This window comes from Oryzias latipes, chromosome 23 (genome assembly GCF_002234675.1).
Source record: "Oryzias latipes chromosome 23, ASM223467v1".
Lineage (NCBI taxonomy): Eukaryota > Metazoa > Chordata > Actinopteri > Beloniformes > Adrianichthyidae > Oryzias > Oryzias latipes.
The window spans coordinates 16410538-16426706 of NC_019881.2; the positions used below are offsets into that span (position 1 = coordinate 16410538).

At 38.6% G+C, this 16169-nt stretch overlaps 1 protein-coding gene and 1 long non-coding RNA gene across 2 annotated transcripts in view; one reads left to right on the forward strand and one right to left on the reverse strand.

Moving 5' to 3' along the window:
* Positions 1-16169, forward strand: part of snd1 (staphylococcal nuclease and tudor domain containing 1) — a 154583-nt gene that overhangs the window by 96534 nt on the left and 41880 nt on the right. The window lies entirely within an intron of this gene.
* LOC110017652 overlaps positions 6035-16169 on the reverse strand; it is a 31914-nt gene continuing 21779 nt past the window's right edge. Inside the window, exon 2 of the long non-coding RNA XR_002872729.1 lies at positions 6035-7454. This is a non-coding gene — a long non-coding RNA (uncharacterized LOC110017652). The remainder of the gene's footprint in view (positions 7455-16169) is intronic.

Consider the following 16169-nt stretch of genomic DNA (forward strand, 5'->3'; position numbering starts at 1 on the left):
GTTAAATCTTTAGAGAAATTTTACTGCTTATTAGATTGATTTTAAATGAAACTATTTCCTCATTTTCTTTCCTCATGTTTTTAAAATGGATGTTTTCTAATTTCTATCCTTATTTGAAACAAAGTTTTGTTTGTTTTACAATCTGGGAGCATCTAAGTAAAAAAACTACAACTAACCACTGTGGTAGAAAAGTGTGGTAAAAGCCTTCAAATTGATTTTCAATATGTTTGAAGCTTTTGAATTTCTCATAGGAAGTGGGTGAAAGAAGAAACAAAAGCAGCCATTAGTGCTGCAGTGATGAAAGAAAAACACTTGATAATCATATATCAAGTGTGTTTTTGTTGCCGCATGTTTTAAAATAACTGATTTGGTCCAGACAAAGATGAACTTTTATCAATGCAAGCACCTGACTAAGGATAGGTGACATATACTATCAAAATTCAGGAAAAGCAGAAGTCAAATAAAGGTTTCTTGTCATTCATTCTGGGTAAATTCCAGACTTTTTTTATTTTAATATGTCAACATCTGAATAAATGAGGTGTTGGTGCTTACCCTATAGTCATTTATTTTCATTTTGTTTTACAATTCATCAGAAGGAGGGAAGGTAAAGCCAGTTTATGTTGTAAAAGCTTAAATGTGTACAACAATTCTTGTTTTTTCTAAATTTCTAAATAAGGAAACTAATCACAGGTGGAATGGGACTTTCACTCATGTGTGCTATATGTTGGGTGTTTTTTCCCCTCTCTGCTGTAATAACTTAACCTTGAAGGAGATTAACACACTCTGATGGTTCTCAGAGTGGTAGAATGGAAGATGGAAGAGAGATGGTGTAGAAAAGAGAGCAAAGGAGGATGTGACAACTTCTGTTAAAGAGAGCTCATGTCACAGGGCTGTTAGTTTTTTTCTTTTTTTTTTCATCACTTCCCGCCTTTTCAAGCACTCCTGCTCAACTCTTCGCAGATCTGTCTTTTAATCTATTCCGTGCTCTTGCATGCCTATACTTATTGCACATTTTGTCCTCCTTCAGCTAATTATTGAATATACGTTGTGGACCTTTATTTTACTAAACAGTTCTCCCCCAGCCTGGTCTTTAAGAACACTATATTGCACATCTGCATTCATCTTTGAAAAACAGGAGCCCGGGATCAGCTGCTGCTGTTTCTTTAAGTTGTTTATAAGCACTTCAAACAGCTTCTTTCTGACATTCAGCTTGGTGATGTGTCCTTGGAAGAGCCTGATTGAAGTCTATAATCTTGTTTCAACACCCCAACCCACTAGACTCATCCTTTCTGTGGGCCTGCTCATAACTTCACATAAATTCCTGGGTCACAGCAAGCATTTCTGTACTGCAAAATATATCCAAACACTGGGTTTTTTGCTCCTGCTGACCAATTCTGCAGGCAGCTTGGAATATATTAGGATGTATGGTTTTGTGCGTCATATTTTCAGTTCAGTTTTATCATCTTGAAGTTGCATACCTTCTAAGGAAAATATGGCAGTAAAAAAAAAGAAAAGGTCGTTGATGTTGTGTTTATTATTTCTTGATTGTTCTTATTTCTTGATGAGCTTTTTCATAAGCTGCCATTTTGCAATTCACATACCCCACAACTGCATCCAAATTACTGTAAACCAAAACGCCTCTATAAATGCATCCTTTTGTTCCTTCAGTCAGCTTTCATTCCTGTGCTTTTATTTTAAAACACATGGTGCCATTTTGGTTTTAATAAGGGAGATTAAAACCTTTTTCAAATTTTAGTAAAGTGCACTATTAATGTGTCCCTCGTAGTATTTGTAAAGGGTATACATAGAACTGTTTTTTATTAATACTGATTCATTTTGATAGTATAACCCTGCTTAGTGCTCTCTAAAACCAGGAAGCGTCTGAAATCCTTTGAGTAGCAAACTTGCTTATTCCCGTTTTCCCCCCTTTCATATTGATATAACCTGTGGCAGTCACTAAGCAATATCATGGGACAATGAGGGGATTAATATTAAAGTGTCTTATCTGTTGAGGCTTTATGTGAAAAATAAAAAGTCAGTTTTTCTTTCTGCTAAGTCTTTTTTAAAATCATTTTATCCAAATTACTTTGTAGATTACTAGTTGGTCTATACAAAGTTTACACCTTCATAGGAGGGGTGTAACGATTCATTTGAACAATTTAAATCATATCGTAATTTGTGGTTCCCAATATGATTCATAGTCGATGTTAGTTCATGTTAAACGATTCGATTCACTGACCTAAAATTGATCCAGGACATCTTTAGCTAAAAATCCAACCAGTGTGCCTCAGAGATAAATACCTGGGTACTGAACAGCACAGGTCAAGTTTTCCAGATTCCTTGTAGTGGTACTTCCTGCATGACGATACATTTAAATTCAATATGTGTACAAACGGGAATAATTTCAAAGCCACTCACATTGTAGTTTCATGAAGTTCAGTGCATTGTTTTCCACATAAAAAAATACAAAGGAGCATTATTGGAGCATTATACCACGCTGTATGGTCACGTCTGCAAAATCCAAAGTATTTCCACACATTGGACTGGAATGATGGCTTGAACATTGTTGCTGACATCACGTGTGTCGTCCACTGTGATGACACATTGTTGTTTTTATGTTATAGTAAAACTAAACCTACTGTTCCTCAATCCAAATGGCAATTTCCAATATGGATAATCATCGATGGAATATGATGAACTGATTGCGGGAAGTCAATCATTAAACACCTAGTAACCAGGTTTCTCTAGCAAATGCTATCCTTTAAACCAAAATAATCCTATGTGTGCATCTATTTTTGGTTTGGAAAGACATTTTTAGGGTTCTCTAGAAAAGGAAACATTACCAGAAAAAGAGAACTGTATAAATTAATTTACCGTAATTTCGGAAGGCGTGGCTTACCCCCAGGTTGTCACACTGTGTTGTAGATTGAGGATGTGTATGTGCTAAAACCGCCCGCGTGTGTGAGGAGCAGGGAGCTGCAGCGGAAGGAGGGGAGAGCGCGTGTGCAGTGCAATAGGGAATTGGAGCTAGAGCAGCGAAAGCATTTTTTTATTATACAGAGTGAAAGAGAACTGTATTAAAAGGTTTCCTGCAGAAGAAGAGGAATGATTCTTTATTAACCCGCTCTGGAGGCTCTGAGGGTCCGAACGGGGAAGTGAACAATCGAAGGAAGATCCGCCTTCAGCGGAGAGGAAAGAGAAACAAAGTAATCACAGGAAAGGTTCAACACTTGATATATTTACAAAGAAAGACGGTACACAGTTTTCAAAGTTTTAACAATATACCTGAGTTTTTCTTTCCAAACAGTGCCTGTGACACGACAACAATATGGTAGTAACAGCACAGGGCTGTGCAGTTAAAAGTCACTGAGACCAGCAGTAACTTAAAGCAGCGCAACACGTGCGCTGGAAATTTTCTTACACAACACTGACCCACCGTAACATAGCGCTAACAGGGCTGGTTTAAAAAACATGAACATAAAAGTCACAGAGCTTTCTTCATCTTCTTTATGTGCACTGAAACCATAGAAGTTCCTCCTCAGTGTGGGATTGGAATAGCGTCAGACATTCTTCGCCACACACTCTGTGTCTCCTTCATTGTAGCTGTCAGTGTCACTCTGAGGCAAATTCACTCCTGAGCTTGCGCTGTCCTCTCCGTCACGCAGCAGACCGGTTTTTCCAGACCCGTTGGTGATGGTGGATTTTTTCACACTGCTTTTAATGATTGCTTTTAACTTGAAAGCTGCGTCATATTGTAGTGGTGGTCACGTGCACGTTGGGTCTAATGACAGCAAGAAATTGTGGGATACGGCCAAAATAGGGCTGGGCATGGGTGTTTCTTTTTGTTGCACCATGAGTGAGGGGCCTAAGAGTAGAACTCACCTCTATGCTGTTTGACTGCTTGTGGGTGAGTCAAACTAAATGGGCTTGATGCAGGAAATGAGAGTACGCATTCAGCTACTCCAGCCCAGCCATTGGTTTGATTGAGCCAGTTGAATGATTGACAGTTCAGAAGACTGACATTATGAACCACCTGCTTCTCTTTTAGCATTTTGAATCTTCCATAAATGTCTGTTCGTACTAATCATTCTTAAAGTAAATTTACATTAAACTTGCGTCTTCCTCAACACATATACCAAATTCCCCCTGTCTCACGCTTACCTGTTCTGAGCGAGCGCCCGAGAAAAAAATGCATAAATTAGCCGCATCATTGAAGAAACCGCAAGGTTGAAAGCGTGTGACAAAAGTAGCGGCTCATCCGGAAATTACGGTAAATGTGTGTAAACCTACAGTTGCCTTGTAGTGAACTATAGATACACTGAGTTTTAGAAGAAACGGGCCTCTCGACTCTTTATCTCTGTGGTATATAGGTTTCATTTACTATAAGATTTCTCATGTCTGAAGACATGCAAATTTGCCTGAAACTGTATTTTGGCTCAGCATTCATGGCTATTTGCTTGCTTCATACTTCTCCCCATAGGCCAGAATTGGATAATAAAATATTCCAAGGTGAATGTATCCATTCCATGGTTTTGCAGCTTTGCATCTATCCAGGGGGGGTCATGACTGTTGCATTTCTTCTGTTGCTCTTTAGAATTATAGTAGTATGTAAAATAAATTAACCAAGAGGTAAAAAAACACACACAATTGCAAGTTTCTTAATCCTAAACGCACGTCTTTGAGACTTTGAGAAAAGCATATTGTGCAGTTTGAATAGCATACAATGCCGTCAGTGGTCAAAACTGCTGACTTTAAGCATCTAATGCCCCAACACAGAAAAACACAAACTCCCTATGGAGATTGTTCCAAATCTAATGCCAACCAATACAAAAGCATTGTTGTTTTTTCTAGTGTGAAACATACACATTGGTGTTATAAGCTATCAGAATCCAGATGGCAGAATGAAATTGTCAGTAGCAATTTGGTCTCTCACCTCGAAGAATAGCATTTTTTTTCTCCTTTGGTAAAGAAAAGCTTGAAGGACCCATTCATTGTTGCACCCATGACTTTTCTCTCAATGCAAAGTTTCATTGCATCTGAATTATCATGAGGCCATTATGCTGACTTTTCTAAACACTTTTGTGCCACTTCTGAATAAGCTAAAGCTTCGGCTTCCCTCAGCAAAATATATTTGGTTTGAACCGTGTTGAAATAATGAATGGGTAAAGATCGTTTTTTTTTCTTGCCATTGTTCAGCAATCTCCACCTTTAGGTGCTAAAATAACCTTCTGTTATCTGTGTGAATAAATGTAAATCCTTCATTCTAATGAATATTGCTGTTAAAAGCACATTACCATGAGTTTGGTAGACTCTGTTCATCAAGATGCAAAGAACTCTAGTGGACGCATTTCATCAAGTTTGGGTTCACATAGCACTTTTGAGAGTGGAACATCTGCTTCGACGACTATGTGCAATAACAGCTGGTAGTTGGCGATGGTATTCAGAGAGAAAAAAGCATAAACAAGGAAAATCTGGCAAAAACAAAGTGCTACTACACATTTTCCTTCTTTAACAAGAAGCATGATCACATCTCAATTGCTCCAACTTGGCCTATAATACGCGTTTCAGTTTTTTTCTTATTAATTTCTTTAAATTTATTGTTCTTTCAGTTCTTAAATTTACTCTACGGGCCTTATGCAATTGATACTTTTTTATTGTTCTTGTTCTTGATTTTAATTCCATAATTAATAACTGAGTCTTTTGGCAACAGGATTTGCTTGTTGGGCCTATGTAAGAGTTCAAATGAGCTTTTACACTTGCTCAATCCAAATGAGCTATCGCATAGAGCAACTTTAATTAGTACCTAAATGACCCCTGTATGTATATGTGTGTCTTCAGTCTGATGATCTGTAATATCCATTTGTAATGTAATGTTTTAATAGTGTCTGCACTTTTTACTGTCAAGTCAATTTAACTTGGTGCTTTTTCAAATATGTGCATCAGGTGTTAATGTAAATAACATTTTATAGAATTTTTTTTTCTTTTTCTCTTTCACCTTTTTGCCAAAATGTGATATATGAAGTAGTTTTGAGTGTTTTTTTTTTTTTTTTTGGAATGTGCAAAAGGATGACAAGATCACAGCAAGGACAGATTATTGCCTGCAGTGTGGTCTGAAGGAGAGTGGTCAGGCATCACATCACTGAAACGATGGAGAGGACAGAGTGCTTTTATTCACGGATAATTCCCAAGCTTCAGTTGCAATGCATTTTCTATTCTATGTGACTGACAGGTTCACAGTTGTTTCTATGCCAGGTGCATTTATTCATGCCATCATCTTTCTTATCTGTGTTTTGTGCATGAAGTAAACCACCAAGCAAACAGAAGCAAAGAGCTGACAGAGGTTTTTTCATAAGGCTTAAAGATTACATAATCTGATTATCAGTGTTCTGTGTACACATTTGGACGCACACTAACTTGGTTGCAGATGGAAGGAGGCGCCACACGTGCACACACACCATACTCTCACTGTCTCTTTTCTGCTTACTCAAACACGCTTTGATTCTGTGCAGACAGCCGGTGCACACAGACGTACGCATGCACACACTCTCTGGGGACACCACCCCCACTTTAGTCGGCAAGCTGGACCCGCAGTGCCTCGTGGCAGAGACTGCAAGACGGAGAAAGAGATCAGTGGACGCAGTGATGTGTACGTTATTTACACCCCAACTCCCAGTTCCCTCGTCGTCTTCATCTTCTTTTCCCCCCATTTCCAAGCTGCAAGTTCAGCAGTCTGTCGAATCTATTCACTTCCCTTTGAAATCAACACTAAAATTCCTTCTATTCTGCCTCACTTTCCATGTTACACGAAGACCTTGCTGGTCGGCACATGGCAGTCAACTATATTGTCAAGGGCACAAAGTTTTCCTCTTTTTTTTTTTTTTTCTTTTTCTTTCATGAGCAAGAAAACCCCAGTGCACTATAAAACCTCAGCAGTCTCGCCTCCTGCCTCTTGAATTATACATTTACATGAGTTGCAGAATTACATGGGAACTTGGAAAATGTCACCTGAAAAATGCATCCTGTTACAAGGACATCGGTTCACTTCGAAGGAATAGGCACTCTCAGATAAAATATTCTGCTTGATGTAGCGTATGACCAGGACATATGACTTAAATTCATTTTACATGTGGTTTACTTGTTTCGCTTTATTGCGGGAGCAGCTGTTAAATCTCCATTTCTGTCCAGGTTGTTTTTGGTATTTATGCTCATACATATTCTTGAGTTTTAGTCTTCCATTTCTAGCTGGTGGATATATATATTTTTAAATATACATTTGTCTGAATGTCCTTGGCCCCCTTTTTTGCATCCTCAGGCATTCACAGGGATCTTGTGAGCTCTTGTCAGAGGTCCTCGGGGGCAGGTTTGCGCCCTTCTCTGGTTCAGCGTTGCAGAAATCTTTCAGGCCGTTTCCATCACTCTTCACTATGCGGAGATGAGGCTTTAAGGCAAAAAGGCTGGAAAGAATGAGAGGGGGGGTGAGATTAAAAAAAAGTCTTACATTTTGTTTATCACATCCTTTAGGTCCAACATCTGGAAAAGAAAAGCACCCCTCCTACATCCTGCCTGACTATAATGTTTTGGGTCTTCCCTGCTTTTTTTTTTCCAGCTTTGCCCCAATTCCTCCTCTGTCTCTGCTGATTAAAGAACAAAGTGCTTACAGTGACTCCAGTTTGTGGATAAGGCAGTTTCTTTTTTCTCACTAGTCCCTCTAGGGACGAACTAAGAGAACACTTTCTTACTGTTTTTTTTTTCTAGAGGTTTGCTTTTTCTAACGGTCTCTTTTCTCCAGCAAAATCTGACAGTAACCTTGGAATATAACTGTCACGTTTGACCTCAAACTACAAAGCAAAAATAAAATACAATTGGATGTAATAAGGACACTTTAGATCACCTTACAACTTTAGTGTTGGGGGTCAAATGGTAACAAAGACATGAGCACAGTCAAATGACTGCACCCCTTCAGTAACGTCAACAAAAACCCTCTTCATGCTCTTGTTGAAGAAAAATGAATTTTCCTTGCAGATGATTGACATTTGTGTTATTTTTAGACATCCAGCAGATACTGTGAACATACCCAGCCTACACATTTTCGCCCTACATCAGGTGGCCTCTCTAATCATCCTTATTTAATCTGGAAAGAATCAAAACACTATTAATTGCAGTGAAAAATAAGACTCAGGCAAGTTGCAGTCATTTACACCCACTTTGACCTTTATTAGGGCTCCTGCTTGGAGCCACAATTATTCCATTTACTGTGGGTCACGAAAGAAACCTCGCTTTTTTTTCCCTCTATTTATTTTTATCATAACTCTCCTTTAAATAACACGGCTGTACATTTTTGTGTCATGAATTTTGAGGTCAATAACCTATTTTTATCAAACTATTTTTGCTGTTATTAATTCCAAGACAATAGATTCTGGGCGTTGAGCTGCTGCTGTTTTCTTTTTGTTTTTTGCTTTGCTTACCTAAAACTATTATTACGTGTTATCCAATAAACACTTCTAGCAGTATATTTTTGGAAGTTTTACCGTGCTTATAAGACCATATCGCGTAACATGACACATTTCTAAAGTAGATTTTCTGCTAGTCTGTTTCAGACATCATTTTTAACATTTTATTGTTTTACTGTTGCAGTTGCTGTTATTCAATTTTCGTACACGTCAGTTTGCCGTGTACAGTGTATAATTTCTGTCAACAGTGGCCTGTTGCTATTAAACACAATTCTGTAATGTCCTTGTAGCTGAACAAACACCCCATTATCACAAGTTTAAAAATGTGATGCTTTGAATTTCAAATCAAAATATAAAAAAAAGTAAGTCTAACCAGTTTAGGCTTCTTATGCAAAAGTCAGTATTTCAGTGATAACTGCTCCTACTGTTCAAGAAAACTGTTTATCTGTTTTGAATTGTGTTAAACAAAAATGTCTTTTGTTTGAAATTCCAAATCTCTGGGCACAGATAACCTAAAAACAGATTAATTTGTACACCAAAATATGTTTATGCCTGATTCTGGTTATATTAACGAGGGTATTGCCGACATTGGGTATTTAAAAGGGATGCCACAATTCTCAGTTTAAAACCAAACCGTATGTTATAATATTTAACCAAATTGGGAGGAAAGTGTATTTCTTTTGTATAGCATTGGAATTATGATTACTTGCAAGGTGGTAAATTCAAAAAGGAATTATTACCGTAGTTGTTGTGTTACAATAAACCTGACTTGGTATCAGCCAGCTGAAAGTTTTTTTTAGTTACTTACTCAGAATTTATTTTTTGTAACACACACTACTACATCAAATCGAAACAAAACCATAACCCAAAAATTAAAGTTTGAACTGAATTGTGAAGAAGGGGTTTAGTAGCATCCCTAGTATGTGGTTTCTATCTGACCAGCATGTTCACACCGCTTCTTTTTTGGTTAATTGGTTTTGCACCGTTACAGTAATTCAATATTAAAAATACATTAACAAAAACTAATAAAGTTGTAAACCTCCATCGAAAGGAAGAAGGAGAAATCTTAGTGTATTACTGGTTGGATTCAAATGCCTCATCAGTTCTCTTTAGTTCCTTCACATAGACGTATTGGCAGGCTGTTCTTGGTTGAGTAGTCACTTCTATTCCTAAATGGATTTGTTAATTCGTTTTTCTCGATTAGCATCATGACGGGGTCCCCAGTGTCCCTTGCACTTTGCTCTTTTTTAGTCTTTCTATAGGTTTGCTTTTGTTTCACTATGTATTCACCATCACTTCCCTTTTGCCATTTTTGTCATTTAATTGTAACTTTAAACTTAAGTTTAACTTTAATATCTTCATCTTCTAACTCTATTAGCAAGCTTGATTTTACATTTTCTCTAAGCTTCCTATCTATTTATCTGTTCATCAGCTTATGCTGTTCACAGTACACAGAATACAGATTGAATTGAATAATTAATGTATTTATTTAAAAAAAAAGTCTGGTTAAATTTAATGAGTAGAACTAGTCTGCACTTTGTTTAGACTTTCTCCAAAAAAAAAAAACAATCCTCCATCTTTGATAGTGTTGTTAAGTGAGGTTCAATACACACAACCTATGAAGAAATATGAGGCTGTAATACAAGAATGCAGGTTCCTTTACACGGGATGTTAGTCCTTCAAGTATGACGACATGAATAAACAACATGCAAGACAGATTCTGCTAATAAGGGAAGCTTAAGGGTTACAGTGGCTGAGTGGGTTAGAGTGCGGGTTATGCAACTTTGTGATGATCATTAGTTCAGTTCATTAGTTAGCCTAATTGTGTGTTTCATTCTGCATTCACAGATTTTCTGTTTTTGGCTTGCTTTTTTAGCATCTGGATATGTTATCAGATGATATATACGTTCTGTATTCTGCTTTGTCTCATTTGTGCGCTATGCTTAAGTACATGCACTAAGAGAACTATGCATTGAAATTGTTTCTAGTGACATCAAGCTCTTCCCTTATGGCTGATGTAGTTTGCCCTTTATATATCATAACAGGCATTTTACTAACAAGTCAATAAAAGCAATTTTCTTCTGATTATCCATCTCATTTTCTTTTCTGTACTTTTCTGCCATGGCGGTTTTTGTCAAGTATTGCTTATAATGTAGGTCAGTGCTTTTTCTACTTTGTTCAGTCTTTTGCCTTGCTGGGTTGCAGAAAACCTCTGCACCATGAACTGGGACATTTTTACTAGTTCTAGGATTGTTTTTCTTTTCTTTTTTTTTTTCTTTTTTTGATGCATTTTAGAGTTTCTGTCTGTTTCTCTGTGCACTCACGCCTGAGGGAGAGACTGTTACATAAACAGGATCTTGTCATCCATGCACTTCCGATTCCTGCAGTCGTGCTAGTTTTCTTTTCAGAGAGCTTCTCTCTTTTTCTCCATACACATCAGTATTTTGTGTTTATAGTTTGCTTTTCTAAAATATAGCAATAAGGGCTTCTAAAAGCATTGGGTTGTTCTCATAGTCAGAGAGTTCATTGTGCAGTGTTTAAGTGTTTTGGTAGGTATTTATGATGAGCGTTGGTACAAAGAAGCTTTGTTAAGTAGCACAAATGCTGTTATTTTTTCTCAGCTTCTCTGTAACTCTAATGATTTGAACTCAGCCAATAGAAAGTGGGGACATATCCATCGCTCAGTTGATAAAAGCCATTATTTTTTCATTCTAAAGCCGTGAAAGTATGTGATCGAATGGGATCAGAGACTTGAATGGCCTTTTCCTGTGATGTAATGATAATGTCAGTTTTGTCTCTTTAGTCCTGCCCTCTTCCCCCTCACCATCATGTTGCCCTCCCCTCCTTCCCAGTTGCTGCTCCTTGTTACCGCTATATTAACCTCTCTGTCAGTTTTAGTCCCCACCAGCTATGATCAGACTTCTTCCACAGAGAGCAGCAGAGCAATGATGCCACCTTACGAAAAAGCAGTCGTCGTGGAAACAATGTGGCATCCCGCGTTGCTTGATAATCACATAATTTGTTTGTTGCTTATTTGCGTAATTTATTACTTTTCTAATCGATTTTCGCCGACGTTTAATGCCTCGTGACTAAACAAAGGGCACCAATGACAGTGTGCACACCGACGCGAAAAAACGCCACGCGTCAAAGCGTCAAAAAAAAAAAAAAACGCCTCGGGTTCGTTTTTTTTTTTTTTTTTGACGCGTCGCGTCGAAATCTATTCAACCAATGAGAACGGCGCTTTTGCACACGAGTCTGGAGCCTCTGAAGTTACAATAAAACACAACTTGGGGGCGCTCAAACACAAAACTGCCTTGCTGAGCACACATACCAGCGAAGAAGATAGACGCCGAGTTGCATCTACACAGCCGCGAAGAAATAATGACGGACATTCTAAAATATCCCCGAACCAAGCACCAGTTGGAGCTACTGGTGCTTGAAATATCCATGTTTTCTTTTTATGATTCTGACAAGCGTGTAAATACTTGCTCTCTTCTTCTGAGTGAAAAGCGACTTTAAGAAGCGTAAAGTTGCGCAGCGCCACCTTGTGTACAGGAGTATTTCTGTTGTACATTAAGCGCCATCTAATGTCAGGGAATGAAATTGCATGTTCGCTCGGCTCATCGTCAGCGAAAATCGCCTGGGTGTGAACACAAAAAACGTGGCGAAAAACGCTGGCGAATACCGCCTGGCGAATATTCGTCCCGGTGTGTACGGGCCTTTAGACTAGAGGCAGAGCCAGAGGATGTTGGAAATCCAGTTGGAATTTGGCACCTGAAGTGCTTAATCCCACCATAGATCGTATATTTTTTTTAAGAAAAACTGCACTGAAATATGTCTATGAAGACCTACTACTATGAACTGCCCTGAAAAGTTACTAAAAGCTGGATGCAAAAAGGAGTTGCTTAAAAAGCCACCTCAGTCGAGCACTATACCTCCAAATCCCCAAGCCAAGTGGTCATAATAGTACGCATGACGAGGTTCAGTTTGATACCCCATCAGTTAATCTGCAAAGTCATTATAGGACTCGTAAACTAAACAGCTGGATTGAAACTAGTCTCCTGTTCAAGTGGCAGCTGGTGTTTTTGCAGGACTGCTTATTTCTGAGCATAAAGCTGACCAATCTGCTAAATCCGACAAATCTTTGCTTGTACTGTGATTGTAATATGTAATCTGGCTTTTATTTATAAACAGACATAAATATCTATAATTTGTTTCTCCTACCTAATTAGTTATATGTTGAATATTTTGATTACCTCCTCTCCCTCTGTGTCCACTGCTTTGAAGAATGGGACTCTGTCATCTACTCTTATGCTTGGAGTGGTTCACTTTAATTGCTTGCTTATTCCCTGTGTTTGCTCTGATCTTTGTCTGCTTGATCATCTTTTAACAGCAGCCAAAAGACAGTTGCTGCTTTGGTGAGGAAAAACAGGCGGATTGATGTAAGGCTCCGTGTGCTGGAATGACTGCCTCTGGGGACGATGTTTATGTGTGTGTGTGTGTGTGTGTGAGAGCATGAGTCTTTGCTCAGCTGTCTGCTCTTTTAAACTAACCGTGAAAGGGTGGCACCTCTAAGCAGGTTAGCGCAGGTAGCTTTCTTTGGGTTTGCAAGAATCCCTTTGATTATGCACACATTTGCTCTGTTTCTATGGTAACCCCATTGGCCCTCATTTGGCTCGCACTTTCATAGCACCAATCTCTGCTTATTGCTAATATTAGTTTGTCAAAAAACTGACAGGTATCCGCCCACCACCAACCAGCACACACAAGTGGATCAATTTATGTCGATTTAAATCGCGTACAAAGTCGCCACCACAGTTGCCTTGGGTTGTTTACAAGTCTTTGAATTGCAATGCATGTGTCTGGCAGTGTATGTTGAGGTCATATTAGCAGTGTATGCTGGGAGTGCGGAGTCTTGCCGCCTGCCTGCTGCCTCTTTGATTGGAGAACATCTGTTGGCTCCGATAGAAAGCCTGGCAGTATGTCTTTCTCTCTCCTCCCCGCTCTCTCCTTCACTTGCTCTTCTGTTGTTATGAATTCCCCAGAAGCTCTGCTCCTTCCCTTAACCTGAAAAGCTTGTCCCACACCACCTGTGCAGTTTTAATACATAATTTATCTGCTAAGTAACCGCATCTAAGAGACTCATTCTTTCAACTGTCTCCTGCTGTATTTCTGTGCCCGTTTGGCTTGGCCAAGTGTAGATGAGTATTTGGATTTTATTAGTGGGCTGTGGATCAACCAATTGAACAGGTTTCTGTGTAGTTGATTGTTTTAGAAAGAATCGTTGTAGTTGTTTTTTTCATTCTCCCTATCTTTTTTTTTTAACATTCAATATTGACTTCTGGAAAAAAAAAAAAAGAAAAAACTTTTTGTGCCCGAATTTAGAAATAACCCAGTACTGAAGACGAAATGTGCTTGTATTAACTTTATTCTCATACACATATGCAGCTTTGCTGGCTCTCCTGATTCATTTAGATTTCCTGAGCAATGTCGTAAAATATAGTGGAGCACATTCCAACAGTATTGGCTCGGGCATAATCTTTTAAACAGACAAATGTTATGTGATGAAACTTTCAGAGAAGAGTTGTTCACCTTCATGGAATGTGCAAATGTCCGTCTCCAAAGTCATTAATGTGAATTTGGTTCATGAGTCCACAAACCTTTCACACAACAATTTAAAGACAAGCCACAATGTAGTTCACAAACAAAGCTGGAAAATGAATTGAAACAATTGCATAAATGAAATGGAAGTGTTGCTTTAAACAAGACTTTTTTTTTCAGATTCTACTCAGTTGTTGCCTTTGGTGCATAGGTTCTTCTAGTTTTTTGGGTTGTCCAGGCCCTTGGAGGGTCAAAGAGAGGAGCGTCCGCCTCTTAAAGGGAGCGCAAATGTGTTTCGCAGTCAGTTCCCTTGAGGCTTGTGCAGCTATCTCAAGCGATGTCATGAAAATGGAACACCTAGCTTGTTGTATAATTTTTCACAATGACCTGTTGTCTGCAGCACGAGTGCAGAAAAAAGACATACATGAACATTTTTGGCTCATTGAGCAGTCTACAACCTTGCCATTTGTATGCGGGCTACCTGCGTGCCCCGTACAGGTTTTCCCAATTTTCCCCCACAGACCATAATGGCAGTTGTGACCAAGCCTTCAATGTGGAGCTCCATCTTTGTCAAAATCTGACACAAACATTGATGTTTGTAGTAGTTATCAGCCAAATTGCCTCGGTTACAGATTCTTAATCTTTAAAAGTTTACCAAAGTCATTCAACTGGGACGATAAAATGCAAACACGTTCAAAATGTTTTGATGCATTTAAAAATAAAATGCTATATCTTGTGATTTCTTGTGATTGATAAAGTTGTCCATCTATCTGATTTCCCATTTTGGTGTTTGCAGCTGGTTTGTGATAACCAAACGCGGTTCGGCTGAAGCTCACCGCTCCCCCAGGGGAGGGTTCAAATGCGGAGAACGATTTCCCCATTTTGGGATAAAGTATCAATTAATTATTAATTAAACCCATTTCTTATTTGAAAAAAAGCTATTTTTCCCGTGTGCCTTTAGGTTTTAACAACTTCTTAAGAAGCTAGCTTTTTGAAACCAACATCGCATTTTTCTACAGTCAAATGAGCATTCCCATTGTGTTTTACACTGCAACACAAAAGACATTTCCACCACTTTGTTTTAACCTGGACCATTTTATAAAGGTCACTGGCATGGTGCACATCAGCGTTTGCATATCAAATCAAATCAAATCAAATCAAATCAAACTTTATTTATAAAATAGCGCTTCTCATGCACTTTGTGCAGCTCGAAGCGCTTTAACACTAAAAACAGTAAACACACAACATTACAATAAAAACCCCAACCCACCCTTCACCCTTCCCACTCCCCTCCATTAAACCACATGACCCATGGCTCCCACGTACAATGAAATATGACTATGTAACTGTAAAAGAATAAATAAATAAATAAATAAATAAATAAATAAATAAATAAACAAGTATGGCTTAGCTCTGCTGTGAGGAAACAGTATCTGGGAATCCTTTCATACCAGGAGCCAGCCCGGCCAACGGAACATCGCCACAGTGCCCACCCAGACCGGGACAACACCGGGGTCCCCCTCACAGCCAAAAGCTGTAAAATTAGACCCCAGCCGCCCCAGCAAGGGCAACAACTGCAGCAACAACCGCTGACCAAGCCGGCAATCCCTGGAGGAAAAGATCCCCTCAAGAAACACTGGGGCTAAAATCATAAGATGCTAAAATTAAAAACATAAAAAAGAAAAAACATAAAATTGAAAATAAGATGCATAAAATTAAAATAAATACATAAATAAAATAGCCTATACTAAAACTAATAGAATAAATTAGCAGTTAAAATCAACTAAAAGCTAAATTAAAAAGGTGGGTCTTGAGCCTCTTCTTAAAAACCTCTACTGTATCTGCGGCCCTGAGGTTCTCCGGAAGGCCGTTCCACAGGCGAGGACCATAATGGCAGAACGAAGCCTCACCATAAGTTTTGGTCCTCACCTTGGGAACAACTAAGAGGCCAGCACCGGAAGACCTCAAGGTCCGCGAGGGCTCATATTTTAAAAGAATATCATTTAAATAAGAAGGCCCAAGACCATAAAAACATTTATAAACCATTAAAAGAATTTTAAAATCAATCCTGAAACGCACAGGGAGCCAATGCAGCGATTTTAAAACCGGTGTAATGTG